We start from the raw sequence: 16,374 nt of genomic DNA, 5'->3' as shown, positions 1-16,374 counted from the left end.
CTCGGGCACCTTATGGTCGCTCTCTTGTAAGTCTAGATTTTCGAAACCGACGCAAAAATGATAGTTAATTGTAACGTTCAGGGCCTTGTTGTGACGATGGAACACTCAAATTGCGTCGCGATCCTATACATCGTCCTCCAGCCGACTTGTCTCCAAGGTTCTATTGCTGCCTCGAGCACCGTATGAACTTCTCCTGTGAGTAGATTTTCGAATCCGACGCATAATTGATAGTTAATTGTAACGTTCAGGGACTCCTAAAGACGATGGAACACTCAATTTGCGTCGAGAGTTAATACATCGACCTCCAGTCGACTTGTCTCCAAGGGTCTATTGCTGCCTCGGGCACCTTATGGTCGTTCTCCTGTGAGTCTAGATTTTCGAATCCGACGCAAAAACGATAGTTAATTGTAACGTTCAGGGCCTTCTAATGACGATGGGACACTCAAATTGCGTCGAGATTCAATACATTGGCCTCCAGCCGACTTGTCTCCAAGGGGATATCGCTGCCTCGGGCAACACATGGTCCGTCTCCGGTGATTCTACGTTTTCGAATCCGACGCAAAACTCATAGTCAATTGTAACGTTCAGGGCCTCCTATTGGCGATGGAACACTCAAATTGCGTCGAGATTCAATACATCGACCTCAAGCCGACTTGTCTCCAAGGGTCTATTGCTGCCTCGGGCACCTTATGGTCGTTCTCCTGTGAGTCTAGATTTTCGAATCCGACGCATAAATGATAGTTAATTGTAACTATCAGGGCCTCCTAATGACGATGGAACACTCAAATTGCGACGAGATTCAATACATCGTCCTCCAGCCGACTTGTCTCCAAGGGTCTATTGCTGCCTCGGGCACCAAATGGTCGTTCTCCTGTGCGTCTAGATTTTCGAATCCGACGCATAAATGATAGTTAATTGTAACGTTAAGGGACTCCTAATGACGATGGAACACTCAAATTGCGGCGAGAGTCAACACATCTTCCTCCAGTCGACTTGTATCTAAGGGGATATTGCAGTCTCGTGCACCATATGATCCTTCTCCTGTTAGTAGATTTTCTAAACCGACGCTAAAATGATAGTTAACTGTAACGTTCAGGGCCTCCTAATGCCGATGGAACACTCAAATTGCGTCGAGATTCAATACATCGGCCTCCAACCGACTTGCCTCCAAGGGTCTATTGCTGCCTCGGGCACCTTATGGTCGTTCTCCTGTGAGTCTAGATTTTCTAATCCGACGCAAAAATGATAGTGAATAGTAACGTTCAGCGCCTCCTGATGACGATAGAACTCTCAAATTGCGTCGAGATTCAATACATCGTCCTCCAGCTGATTGGTCTCCAAGGGTCTGTTGCTGCCTCGGGCACCTTATTATCGTTCTCCTGTGAGTCTAGATTTTCGAATCCGACGCGAAACTGATAGTTAACTGTAACGTTCAGGGCCTTTTAATGACGATGGAACACTCAAATTGCGTCGAGATTCAATACATCGGCCTCCAGCCGACTTGTCTCCAAGGGTCTAATGCTGCCTTGGGCACCTTATGGTCGTTCTCCTGTGAGTTTAGATTATCGAATCCGACGCAAAAATGATAGTGAATTGTAACGTTCAGCGCCTCCTAATGTCGATAGAAGACTCAAATTGCGTCGAGATTCAATACATCGGCCTGCAGCCGACTTGTCTCCAAGGGGATATTGCTGTCTCGGGCACAATATGATCCTTCTCCTGTGAGTCTAGATCATCGAATCCGACGCAAAAATGATAGTGAATTGTAACGTTCAGCGCCTCCGAATGACGATAGAAGACTCAAATTGCGTCGTGATTCAATACATCGTCCTCCAGCCGATTTGTCTCCAAGGGGATATTGCTGCCTCGGGCACCACATGGTCCGTCTCCGGTGATTCTACGTTTTCGAATCCGACGCAAAACTCATAGTTAATTGTAACGTTTAGGGCCTCCTATTGGCGATGGAACCCTCAAATTGCGTCGAGATTCAATACATCGACCTCCAGCCGACTTGTCTCCAAGGGTCTGTTGTTGCCTCGGACACCTTATGGTCGTTCTCCTGTGAGTCTAGATTTTCGAATCCGACGCATAAATGATAGTTAATTGTAACGTTCAGGGACTCCTAAAGTCGATGGAAGACTCAAATTCCGTCGAGAGTCAATACATCGACCTCCAGTCGACTTGTATCCAAGGGGATATTGCAGTCTCGTGCACCATATGATCCTTCTCCTGTTAGTAGATTTTCGAATCCGACGCAAAAATGATAGTTAATTGTAACGTTCAGGGCCTTGTTGTGACGATGGAACACTCAAATTGCGTCGCGATCCTATACATCGTCCTCCAGCCGACTTGTCTCCAAGGGTCTATTGCTGCCTCGAGCACCGTATGAACTTCTCCTGTGAGTAGATTTTCGAATCCGACGCATAAATTATAGTTAATTGTAACGTTCAGGGACTCCTAATGACGATGGAACACTCAATTTGCGTCGAGAGTTAATACATCGACCTCCAGTCGACTTGTCTCTAAGGGTCTATTGCTGCCTCGGGCACCTTATGGTCGTTCTCCTGTGAGTCTAGATTTTCGAATCCGACGCAAAAACGATAGTTAGTTGTAACGTTCAGGGCCTTCTAATGACGATGGGACACTCAAATTGCGTCGAGATTCAATACATCGGCCTCCAGCCGACTTGTCTCCAAGGGGATATCGCTGCCTCGGGCACCACATGGTCCGTCTCCGGTGATTCTACGTTTTCGAATCCGACGCAAAACTCATAGTTAATTGTAACGTTCAGGGCCTCCTATTGGCGATGGAACACTCAAATTGCGTCGAGATTCAATACATCGACCTCCAGTCGACTTGTATCCAAGGGGATATTGCAGTCTCGTGCACCATATGATCCTTCTCCAGTTAGTAGATTTTGGAATCCGACGCAAAAATGATAGTGAATTGTAACTTTCAGCGCCTCCTAATGACGATAGAAGACTCAAATTGCGTCGAGATTCAATACATCGTCCTCCAGCTGATTTGTCTCCAAGGGGATATTGCTGCCTCGGGCACCTTATGGTCGTTCTCCTGTGAGTTTAGATTTTCGAATCCGACGCAAAAATGATAGTTAATTGTAACGTTCAGGGCCTCCTAATGACGATGGAACTCTCAAATTGCGACGAGATTCAATACATCGGCCTCCGGTCGATTTGTCTCCAAGGGGTATATTGCTGCCTCGAGCACAGTATGAACTTCTCCTGTGAGTAGATTTTCGAATCCGACGCTAAAATGATTGCTAATTGTAACGTTGAGGGCCTCCTAATGACGATGGAACACTCAAATTGCGTCAAGAATCAATACATCGGTTTCCAGCCGACTTGTCTCCAAGGGTCTATTGCTGCCTCGAGCACCGTATGAACTTCTCCTGTGAGTAGATTTTCGAATCCGACGCATAAATGATAGTTAATTGTAACGTTCAGGGACTCCTAAAGACGATGGAACACTCAAATTGCGTCGAGAGTCAATACATCGACCTCCAGTCGTCTTGTATCCAAGGGGATATTGCAGTCTCGTGCACAATATGATCCTTCTCCTGTTAGTAGATTTTCGAATCCGACGATAAAATGATAGTTAATTGTAACGTTCAGGGCCTCCTAATGACGATGGAACACTCAAATTGCGACGAGATTCAATACATCGTCCTCCAGCCGACTTGTCTCCAAGGGTCGATTGCTCCCTCGGGCACCAAATGGTCGTTCTCCTGTGAGTCTAGATTTTCGAATCCGACGCATAAATGATAGTTAATTGTAACGTTCAGAGACTCCTAAAGACGATGGAACACTCAAATTGCGTCGAGAGTCAATTCATCGACCTCCAGTCGACTTGTATCCAAGGGGATATTGCAGTCTCGGGCACAATATGATCCTTCTCCTGTGAGTCTAGATTTTCGAATCCGACGCAAAAATGATAGTTAATTGTAACGTTCAAGGCCTCCTAATGCCGATGGAACACTCAAATAGCGTCGAGATTCAATACATCGTCCTCCAGCCGACTTGTCTCCAAGGGGATATCGCTGCCTCGGGCACCACATGGTCCTTCTCCGGTGATTCTACGTTTTCGAATCCGACGCAAAACTGATAGTTAATTGTAACGTTCAGGGCCTCCTAAAGACGATGGAGCACTCAAATTGCGTCGCGATTTAATACATCGCCCTCCAGCCGACTTGTCTCCATGGGGATATTACTGCCTCCGGCCTCTTATGTTCGCTCTCATGTGAGTCTAGATTTTCGAATCCGACGCAAAAATGATAGTGAATAGTAACGTACAGCGCCTCCTGATGACGATAGAACTCTCAAATTGCGTCGAGATTCAATACATCGTCCTCCAGCTGATTTGTCTCCAAGGGGACATTGCTGCCTCGAGCACCAAATGGTCTGTCTCCTGTGAGTCTGGATTTTTGAATCCGACGCGAAACTGATAGTTAATTGTAACGTTCAGGGCCTCCAAGTGACGATGGAGCACTCAAATTGCGTCGCTATTCAATACATCGTCCTCCAGCGTACTGGTCTCCAAGGGGATATTGCTGCATCGGGCACCATATGGTCGTTCTCCTGTGAGTTTAGATTTTCGAATCCGACGAAAATGTGATGGTTAATTGTAACATTTAGGGCGTCCTAATGACGATGGAACACTCATTTTGCGTCGCGATCCAATACATCGTCCTCCAACCGACTTGTCTCCAAGGGTAAATAGCTGCTACGGGCACCTTGTGATCGTTCTGCTGTGAGTCTAGATTTTCGAACCCGACGCAAGACTGATTGTTAATTGTAACGTTCAGGGCCACCTGATGACGATGGAACACTCAAATTGAGTCGAGATTCAATACATCGACCTCCAGCCGACTTGTCTCCAAGGGGATATCGCTGCCTCGGGCACCACATGGTCCGTCTCCGGTGATTCTACGTTTTCGAATCCGACGCAAAACTCATAGTTAATTGTAACGTTCAGGGCCTCCTATTGGCGATGGAACACTCAAATTGCGTCGAGATTCAATACATCGACCTCCAGCCGACTTGTCTCCAAGGGGATATTGCAGTCTCGGGCACAATATGATCCTTCTCCTGTGAGTCTATATTTTCGAATCCGACGCAAAAATGATAGTGAATTGTAATGTTCAGCGCCTCCTAATGACGATAGACGACTCAAATTGTGTCGGGATTCAATACATCGTCCTCCAGCCGACTTGTCTCCAAGGGTCTATTGCTGCCTCGGGCACCTTATGGTCGTTCTCCTGTGAGTCTAGATTTTCGAATCCGACGCGAAACTGATAGTTAATTGTAAGGTTCAGGGACTCCTAATGACGATGGAACACTCAAATTGCGTCGAGATTCAATACAACGGCCGCCAGCGGACTTGTCTCCAAGGGGATATTGCTGTCTCGAGCACCCTATGAAGTTCCCCTGTGAGTAGATTTTCGAATCCGACGCTAAAATGATTGTTAATTGTAACGTTCAGGGCCTCCTAACGACGATGGAACACTCAAATTGCGTCGAGAGTCAATACATCGGCCTCCAGCCGACTTGTCTCCAAGGGGATATTGCAGTCTCGGGCACAATATGATCCTTCTCCTGTGAGTCTAGATTTTCGAATCCGACGCAAAAACGATAGTGAATTGTAACGTTCAGCGCCTCCTAATGACGATAGAAGAGTCAAATTGCGTCGAGATTCATTACATCGTCCTCCAGCCGATTTGCCTCCAAGGGGATATTGCGGCCTCGGGCACCAAATGGTCCGTCTGCTGTGAGTCTAGATTTTCGAATCCGACGAAAAACTGATAGTTAATTGTAACATTCAGGGCCTCCTAATGACGATGGAACACTCAATTTCCGTCGAGATTCAATACATCGTCCTCCAGCCGACTTGTCTCCAAGGGGATATTGCTGTTTCGGGCACAATATGATCCTTCTACTGTGAGTCTAGATTTTCGAATCCGACGCATAAATGATGGTTAATTGTAACGTTCAGGGACTCCTAAAGACGATGGAACACTCAAATTGCGTCGAGATTCAAAACATCGTCCTCCAGCCGACTTGTCTCCAAGAGTCTATTGCTGCCTCGGGCACCTTATGGTCGTTCTCCTGTGAGTCTAGATTTTCGAATCCGACGCGAAACTGATAGTTAATTGTAAGGTTCAGGGCCTCCTAATGACGATGGAGCACTCAAAATGCGCCGAGATTCAATAAATCGGCATCCAGCGGACTTGTCTCCAAGGGGATATTGCTGTCTCGAGCACAGTATGAACTTCTCCTGTGAGTAGATTTTCGAATCCGACGCAAAAATGACAGTGAATAGTAACGTTCAGCGCCTCCTGATAACGATAGAACTCTCAAATTGCGTCGAGATTCAATACATCGTCCTTCAGCCGACTTGTCTCCAAGGGTCTAATGCTGCCTCGGGCACCTTATGGTCGTTCTCCTGTGAGTCTAGATTTTCAAATCCGACGCAAAAATGATAGTTAATTGTAACGTTCAGGGCCTTGTAATGACGATGGAACACTCAAATTGCGTCGAGATTCAATACATCGGCCTCCAGCCGACTTGTCTCCAAGTGTCTGTTGCTGCCTCGGGCACCTTATGGTCGTTCTCCTGCGAGATTAGATTATCGAATCCGACGCAAAAGTGATAGTTAATTGTAACGTTCAGGGCCTCCTAATGACGATGGGATACTCAAATTGCGTCGAGATTCAATACATCGTCCTCCAGCCGACTTGTCTCCTTGGCGATATTACTGCCTCCGGCCTCTTATGTTCGCTCTCATGTGAGGCTAGATTTTCGAATCCGACGCGAAACTGATTGTTAATTGTAACGTTCAGGGCTTCCTAATGACGATGGAACACTCAAATTGCCTCGAGTTTCAATACAGCGGCATTCAGCCGATTTGTCTCCAAGGGTCTATTGCTGCCACGGGCACCTTATGGTCGTTCTCCTGTGAGTCTAGATTTTCGAATCCGACGTAAAAATGATAGTTAATTGTAACGTTCAGGGCCTTGTAATGACGATGGAACACTCAAATTGCGTCGAGATTCAATACATCGGCCTCCAGCCGACTTGTCTCCAAGGGTCTGTTGCTGCCTCTGGCACCTTATGGTCGTTCTCCTGTGAGTTTAGATTATCGAATCCGACGCAAAAATGATAGATAATTGTAACGTTTAGGGCCTCCTAATGACGATGGAACACTCAAATTGCGTCGAGATTCAATACATCGGCCTCCAGCCGACTTGTCTCCAAGGGTCTGTTGCTGCCTCGGGCACCTTATGGTCGTTCTCCTGTGAGTTTAGATTATCGAATCCGACGCGAAAATGATAGTTAATTGTAACGTTTAGGGCCTCGTAATGACGATGGGACACTCAAATTGCGTCGAGATTCAATACATCGTCCTCCATGGGGATACTACTGCCAGCCGGCCTCTTATGTTCGCTCTAAGGTGAGTCTAGATTTTCGAATCCGATGCGAAACTGATTGTTAATTGTAACGTTCAGGGCCTCCTAATGACGATGGAACACTCAAATTGCGCCGAGATTCAATACATCGTCCTCCAGCCGACTTGTCTCCATGGGGATATTACTGCCTCCGGCCTCTTATGTTCGGTCTCATGTGAGTCTAGATTTTCGAATCCGACCCGAAACTGATAGTTAATATAACGTTCAGGGCCTCCTAATGACGATGGAACACTCAAATTGCGTCGAGATTCAATACATCGGCCTCCAGCGGACTTGTCTCCAAGGGGATATTGCTGTCTCGAGCACCGTATGAACTTCTCCTGTGAGTAGATTTTCGAATCCGACGCTAAAATGATTGTTAATTGTAACGCTCAGGGCCTCCTAATGACGATGGAACACTCAAATTGCGTCGAGATTCAATACATCGGCCTCCAGCCGACTTGTCTCCAAGGGTCTGTTGCTGCCTCGGGCACCTTATGGTCGTTCTCCTGTGAGTTTAGATTATCGAATCCGACGAGAAAATGATAGTTAATTGTAACGTTTAGGGCCTCGTAATGACGATGGGACACTCAAATTGCGTCGAGATTCAATACATCGTCCTCCATGGGGATACTACTGCCAGCCGGCCTCTTATGTTCGCTCTCAGGTGAGTCTAGATTTTCGAATCCGACGCGAAACTGATTGTTAATTGTAACGTTCAGGGCTTCCTAATGACGATGGAACACTCAAATTGCGTCGAGATTCAATAAATCGGCCTCCAACCGACTTGTCTTCTATGGTCTGTTGCTGCCTCGGGCACCTTATGGTCGTTCTCCTGTGAGTCTAGATTTTCTAATCCGACGATAAAATGATAGTTAATTGTAACGTTCAGGGCCTCCTAATGACGATGGAACACTCAAATTCCGTCGAGATTCAATACATCGGCCTCCACTTGGCATGGCTTCATGGGGATATTACTGCCTAAGGCCTCTTATGTTCGCTCTCATGTGAGTCTAGATTTTCGAATCCGACGCTAAAATGATAGTAAACTGTAACGTTCAGGAACTTGTAATGACGATGGAACACTCAAATCGCGTCGAGATTCGATACATCGGCCTCCAGCCGACTTGTCTCCAAGGGTCTGTTGCTGCCTCGGGCACCTTATATTCGTTCTCCTGCGAGATTAGATTATCGAATCCGACGCAAAAGTGATAGTTAATTGTAACGTTCAGGGCCTCCTAATGACGATGGGATACTCAAATTGCGTCGAGATTCAATACATCGTCCTCCAGCCGACTTGTCTCCTTGGGGATATTACTGCCTCCGGCCTCTTATGTTCGCTCTCATGTGAGGCTAGATTTTCGAATCCGACGCGAAACTGATTGTTAATTGTAACGTTCAGGGCTTCCTAATGACGATGGAACACTCAAATTGCCTCGAGTTTCAATACAGCGGCATTCAGCCGATTTGTCTCCAAGGGTCTATTGCTGCCACGGGCACCTTATGGTCGTTCTCCTGTGAGTCTAGATTTTCGAATCCGACGTAAAAATGATAGTTAATTGTAACGTTCAGGGCCTTGTAATGACGATGGAACACTCAAATTGCGTCGAGATTCAATACATCGGCCTCCAGCCGACTTGTCTCCAAGGATCTGTTGCTGCCTCTGGCACCTTATGGTCGTTCTCCTGTGAGTTTAGATTATCGAATCCGACGCAAAAATGATAGATAATTGTAACGTTTAGGGCCTCCTAATGACGATGGGACACTCAAATTGCGTCGAGATTCAATACATCGTCCTCCAGCCGACTTGTCCCCAAGGGTCTAATGCTGCCTCGGGCACCTTATGGTCGTTCTCCTGTGAGTCTAGATTTTCGAATCCGACGCTAAAATGATAGTTACTTGTAACGTTCAAAGCCTCCTAATGACGATGGGACACTCAAATGGCGGCGAGATTCAATACATCGTCCTCCAGCCGACTTGTCTCCATGGGGATATTACTGTCTCTGGGTTCTTATGTTCGCTCTCAGGTGAGTCTAGATTTTCGAATCCGACGCGAAACTGATTGTTAATTGTAACGTTCAGGGCTTCCTAATGACGATGGAACACTGAAATTGCCTCGTGATTCAATACATCGGCATTCAGCCGATTTGTCTCCAAGGGTCTATTGCTGCCTCGGGCACCTTATGGTCGTTCTCCTGTGAGTCTAGATTATCGAATCCGACGCAAAAATGATAGTTAATTGTAACGTTTAGGGCCTCCTAATGACGATGGAACACTCAAATTGCGTCGAGATTCAATACATCGGCCTCCAGCCGACTTGTCTCCAAGGGTCTGTTGCTGCCTCGGGCACCTTATGGTCGTTCTCCTGTGAGTTTAGATTTTCGAATCCGACGCGAAACTGATTGTTAATTGTAACGTTCAGGGCTTCCTAATGACGATGGAACGCTCAAATTGCCTCGAGATTCAATACATCGGCATTCAGCCGATTTGTCTCCAAGGGTCTATTGCTGCCTCGGGCACCGTATGGTCGTTCCCCTGTGAGTCAACATTTTAGAATCCGACGCAAAACTGATAGTTAAATGTAATGCTCAGGGCCTCTTAATGACGATGGAAAACTCAAATTGCGTCGAGAGTCAATACATAGACCTCCAGCCGACTTATCTCCAAGGGGATATTGCTGCCTCGGGCTCCATGTGGTCCGTCTCCTGTGAGTCTAGATTTTCGAATCCGACCCGAAATTGATAGTTAATTGTGAGGTTCAGGGCCTCCTAATGACGATGGAACACTCAAATTGCATCGAGATTCAATACATCGGCCTCCAACCGACTTGTCGCCAAGGGTCTGTTGCTGCCTCGGGCACCTTATGGTCGTTCTCCTGTGAGTTTAGATTATCGAATCCGACGCAAAAATGATAGTTAATTGTAACGTTTAGGGCCTCCTAATGTCGATGGGACACTCAAATTGCGTCGAGATTCAATACGTCGTCCTCCAGCCAACTTGTCTCCATGGGGATATTACTGCCTCCGGCCTCTTATGTTCGCTCTCATGTGAGTCTAGATTTTCGAATCCGACGCGAAACTGATAGTTAATTGTAACGTTCAGGGCCTCTTAATGACGATGGAACACTCAAATTGCGCCGAGATTCAATACATCGGCCTCCAGCGGACTTGTCTCCAAGGGGATATTGCTGTCTCGAGCACAGTATGAACTTCTCCTGTGAGTAGATTTTCGAATCCGACGCAAAAATGACAGTGAATAGTAACGTTCAGCGCCTCCTGATAACGATAGAACTCTCAAATTGCGTCGAGATTCAATACATCGTCCTTCAGCCGACTTGTCTCCAAGGGTCTAATGCTGCCTCGGGCACCTTATGGTCGTTCTCCTGTGAGTCTAGATTTTCAAATCCGACGCAAAAATGATAGTTAATTGTAACGTTCAGGGCCTTGTAATGACGATGGAACACTCAAATTGCGTCGAGATTCAATACATCGGCCTCCAGCCGACTTGTCTCCAAGTGTCTGTTGCTGCCTCGGGCACCTTATGGTCGTTCTCCTGCGAGTTTAGATTATCGAATCCGACGCAAAAGTGATAGTTAATTGTAACGTTCAGGGCCTCCTAATGACGATGGGATACTCAAATTGCGTCGAGATTCAATACATCGTCCTCCAGCCGACTTGTCTCCATGGGGATATTACTGCCTCCGGCCTCTTATGTCCGCTCTCATGTGAGTCTAGATTTTCGAATCCGACGCGAAACTGATTGTTAATTGTAACGTTCAGGGCTTCCTAATGACGATGGAACACTCAAATTGCCTCGAGATTCAATACAGCGGCATTCAGCCGATTTGTCTCCAAGGGTCTATTGCTGCCTCGGGCACCTTATGGTCGTTCTCCTGTGAGTCTAGATTATCGAATCCGACGCAAAAATGATAGTTAATTGTAACGTTCAGGGCCTTGTAATGACGATGGAACACTCAAATTGCGTCGAGATTCAATACATCGGCCTCCAGCCGACTTGTCTCCAAGGGTCTGTTGCTGCCTCGGGCACCTTATGTTCGTTCTCCTGTGAGTTTAGATTATCGAATCCGACGCAAAAATGATAGATAATTGTAACGTTTAGGGCCTCCTAATGACGATGGAACACTCAAATTGCGTCGAGATTCAATACATAGGCCTCCAGCCGACTTGTCTCCAAGGTGATATTGCTGTCTCGGGCACAATATGATCCTTCTACTGTGAGTCTAGATTTTCGAATCCGACGCAAAAATGATAGTGAATTGTAACGTTCAGCGCCTGCTAATGACGATAGAAGACTCAAATTGCGTCGAGATTCAATACATCGTCCTCCAGCCGTTTTGTCTCCAAGGGGTTATTGCTGCCTCGGGCACCTTATGGTCGTTCTCCTGTAAGTTTAGATAATCGAATCCGACGCAAAAATGATAGTTAATTGTTACGTTCAGGGTGACCTAATGACGATGGAACACTCAAATTGCGTCGAGATTCAATAAATCGGCCTCCAACCGACTTGTCTCCTATGGTCTGTTGCTGCCTCGGGCACCTTATGGTCGTTCTCCTGTGAGTCTAGTTTTTCTAATCCGACGATAAAATGATAGTTAATTGTAACGTTCAGGGCCTCCTAATGACGATGGAACACTCAAATTGCGTCGAGATTCAATACATCGGCCTCCAGCCGACTTGTCTCCAAGGGTCTGTTGCTGCCTCGGGCACCTTATAGTCGTCCTCCTGTGAGTTTAGATTATCGAATCCGACGCAAAAATGATAGTTAATTGTAACGTTTAGGGCCTCCTAATGACGATGGGACACTCAAATTGCGTCGAGATTCAAGACATCGTCCTCCAGCAGACTTGTCTCCACGGGGATATTACTGCCTCCGGCCTCTTATGTTCGCTCTCATGTGAGTCTAGATTTTCGAATCCGACGCGAAACTGATAGTTAATTGTAACGTTCAGGGCCTCCTAATGACGATGGAACACTCAAATTGCGCCGAGATTCAATACATCGGCCTCCAGCGGACTTGTCTCCAAGGGGATATTGCTGTCTCGAGCACCGTATGAACTTCTCCTGTGAGTAGATTTTCGAATCCGACGCAAAAATGATAGTGAATTGTAACGTTCAGCGCCTCCTGATGACGATAGAACTCTCAAATTGCGTCGAGATTCAATACATCGTCCTCCAGCCGACTTGTCTCCAAGGGTCGAATGCTGCCTCGGGCACCTTATGGTCGTTCTCCTGTGAGTCTAGATTTTCGAATCCGACGCAAAAATGATAGTTACTTGTAACGTTCAAAGCCTCCTAATGACGATGGGACACTCAAATGGCGGCGAGATTCAATACATCGTCCTCCAGCCGACTTGTCTCCAAGGGGATATTGCTGTCTCGAGCACCGTATGAACTTCTCCTGTGAGTAGATTTTCGAATCCGACGCTAAAATGATAGTTAATTGTAACGTTTAGGGCCTCCTAATGACGATGGGACACTCAAACTGCGTCGAGATTCAATACATCGTCCTCCAGCCGAATTGTCTCCATTTGGATATTACTGCCTCCGGCCTCTTATGTTCGGTTTCATGTGAGTCTAGATTTTCGAATCCGACGCGAAACTGATAGTTAATTGTAACGTTCAGGGCCTCCTAATGACGATGGAACACTCAAATTGCGCCGAGATTCAATACATCGGCCTCCAGCGGACTTGTCTCCAAGGGGATATTGCTGTCTCGAGCACCGTATGAACTTCTCCTGTGAGTAGATTTTCGAATCCGACGCAAAAATGATAGTGAATAGTAACGCTCAGCGTCTCCTGATGACGATAGAACTCTCAAAATGTGTCGAGATTCAATACATCGTCCTCCAGCCGACTTGTCTCCAAGGGTCTAATGCTGCCTCGGGCACCTTATGGTCGTTCTCCTGTGAGTCTAGATTTTCAAATCCGACGCAAAAATGATAGTAAATTGTAACGTTCAGGGCCTTGTAATGACGATGGAACACTCAAATTGCGTCGAGATTCAATACATCGGCCTCCAGCCGACTTGTCTCCAAGTGTCTGTTGCTGCCTCGGGCACCTTATGGTCGATCTCCTGTGAGTTTAGAATATCGAATCCGACGCAAAAATGATAGCTAATTGTAACGTTCAGGGCCTCCTAATGACGATGGGACACTCAAATTGCGTCGAGATTCAATACATCGTCCTCCAGCCGACTTGACTCCATGGGGATATTACTGCCTCCGGCCTCTTATGTTCGCTCTCATGTGAGTCTAGATTTCCGAATCCGACGCGAAACTGATTGTTAATTGTAACGTTCAGGGCTTCCTAATGACGATGGAGCACTCAAATTGCCTCGAGAATCAATACAGCGGCATTCAGCCGATTTGTCTCCAAGGGTCTATTGCTGCCTCGGGTACCTTATGGTCGTTCTCCTGTGAGTCTAGATTTTCGAATCCGACGCAAAAATGATAGTTAATTGTAACGTTCAGGGCCTTGTAATGACGATGGAACACTCAAATTGCGTCGAGATTCAATACTTCGGCCTCCAGCGGACTTGTCTCCAAGGGGATATTGCTGTCTCGAGCACCGTATGAACTTCTCCTGTGAGTAGATTATCGAATCCGACGCTAAAATGATTGTTAATTGTAACGTTCAGGGCCTCCTAATGACGATGGAACACTCAAATTGCGTCGAGATTCAATACATCGGCCACCAGCCGACTTGTCTCCAAGGGTCTGTAGATGCCTCGGGCACCTTATGGTCGTTCTCCTCTGAGTTTAGATTATCGAATCCGGCGCAAAAATGATAGTTAATTGTAACGTTTAGGGCCTCGTAATGACGATGGGACACTCAAATTGCGTCGAGATTCAATACATCGTCCTCCAGCCGACTTGTATCCATGGGGATATTACTGCCTCCGGCCTCTTATGTTCGCTCTCAGGTGAGTCTAGATTTTCGAATCCGACGCGAAACTGATTGTTAATTGTAACGTTCAGGGCTTCCTAATGACGATGGAACACTCAAATTGCCTCGAGTTTAGATACATCGGCATTCAGCCGTTTTGTCTCCAAGGGTCTATTGCTGTCTCGGGTACCTTATGGTCGTTCTCCTGTGAGTCTAGGTTATCGAATCCGAAAGCAAAAATGATAGTTAATTGTAACGTTTAGGGCCTCCTAATGACGATGGGACACTCAAATTGCGTCGAGATTCAATACATCGGCCTCCAGCCGACTTGTCTCCAAGGGTCTGTTGCTGCCTCGGGCACTTTATGATCGTCCTCTGTGAGTTTAGATTATCGAATCCGACGCAAAAATGATAGTTAATTGTAACGTTTAGGGCCTCCTAATGACGATGGGACACTCAAATTGCGTCGAGATTCAATACATCGGCCTCCAGCCGACTTGTCTCCAAGGGTCTGTAGCTGCCTCGGGCACCTTATGGTCGTTCTCCTGTGAGTTTAGATTTTCGAATCCGACGCGAAACTGATTGTTAATTGTAACGTTCAGGGCTTCCTAATGACGATGGAACTCTCAAATTGCCTCGAGATTCAATACATCGGCATTCAGCCGATTTGTCTCCAAGGGTCTATTGCTGCCTCGGGCACCGTATGGTCGTTCCCCTGTGAGTCAACCTTTTAGAATCCGACGCAAAACTGATAGTTAAATGTAATGCTCAGGGCCTCTTAATGACGATGGAAAACTCAAATTGCGTCGAGAGTCAATACATAGACCTCCAGCCGACTTGTCTCCAAGGGGATATTGCTGCCTCGGTCTCCATGTGGTCCGTCTCCTGTGAGTCTAGATTTTCGAATCCGACCCGAAATTGATAGTTAATTGTAAGGTTCAGGGCCTCCTAATAACGATGGAACACTCAAATTGCGTCGAGATTCAATACATCGGCCGCCAGCCGACTTGTCGCCAAGGGGATATTGCTGTCTCGAGCACAGTATGAACTTCTCCTGTGAGTAGATTTTCGAATCCGACGCAAAAATGACAGTGAATAGTAACGTTCAGCGCCTCCTGATAACGATAGAACTTTCAAATTGCGTCGAGATTCAATACATCGTCCTTCAGCCGACTTGTCTCCAAGGGTCTAATGCTGCCTCGGGCACCTAATGGTCGTTCTCCTGTGAGTCTAGATTTTCAAATCCGACGCAAAAATGATAGTTAATTGTAACGTTCAGGGCCTTGTAATGACGATGGAACACTCAAATTGCGTCGAGATTCAATACATCGGCCTCCAGCCGACTTGTCTCCAAGTGTCTGTTGCTGCCTCGGGCACCTTATGGTCGTTCTCCTGCGAGTTTAGATTATCGAATCCGACGCAAAAGTGATAGTTAATTGTAACGTTCATGGCCTCCTAATGACGATGGGATACTCAAATTGCGTCGAGATTCAATACATCGTCCTCCAGCCGACTTGTCTCCATGGGGATATTACTGCCTCCGGCCTCTTATGTCCGCTCTCATGTGAGTCTAGATTTTCGAATCCGACGCGAAACTGATTGTTAATTGTAACGTTCAGGGCTTCCTAATGACGATGGAACACTCAAATTGCCTCGAGATTCAACACAGCGGCATTCAGCCGATTTGTCTCCAAGGGTCTATTGCTGCCTCGGGCACCTTATCGTCGTTCTCCTGTGAGTCTAGATTATCGAATCCGACGCAAAAATGATAGTTAATTGTAACGTTCAGGGCCTTGTAATGACGATGGAACACTCAAATTGCGTCGAGATTCAATACATCGGCCTCCAGCCGACTTGTCTCCAAGGGTCTGTTGCTGCCTCGGGCACCTTATGGTCGTTCTCCTGTGAGTTTAGATTATCGAATCCGACGAAAAAATGATAGATAATTGTAACGTTTAGGGCCTCCTAATGACGATGGAACACTCAAATTGCGTCGAGATTCAATAC

The sequence above is a fragment of the Schistocerca americana genome, chromosome 5 (genome assembly GCF_021461395.2).
Source record: "Schistocerca americana isolate TAMUIC-IGC-003095 chromosome 5, iqSchAmer2.1, whole genome shotgun sequence".
Taxonomy (NCBI): domain Eukaryota; kingdom Metazoa; phylum Arthropoda; class Insecta; order Orthoptera; family Acrididae; genus Schistocerca; species Schistocerca americana.
The sequence above is the reverse complement of the archived record's forward strand: the minus strand, read 5'-3'. Positions refer to the sequence as shown.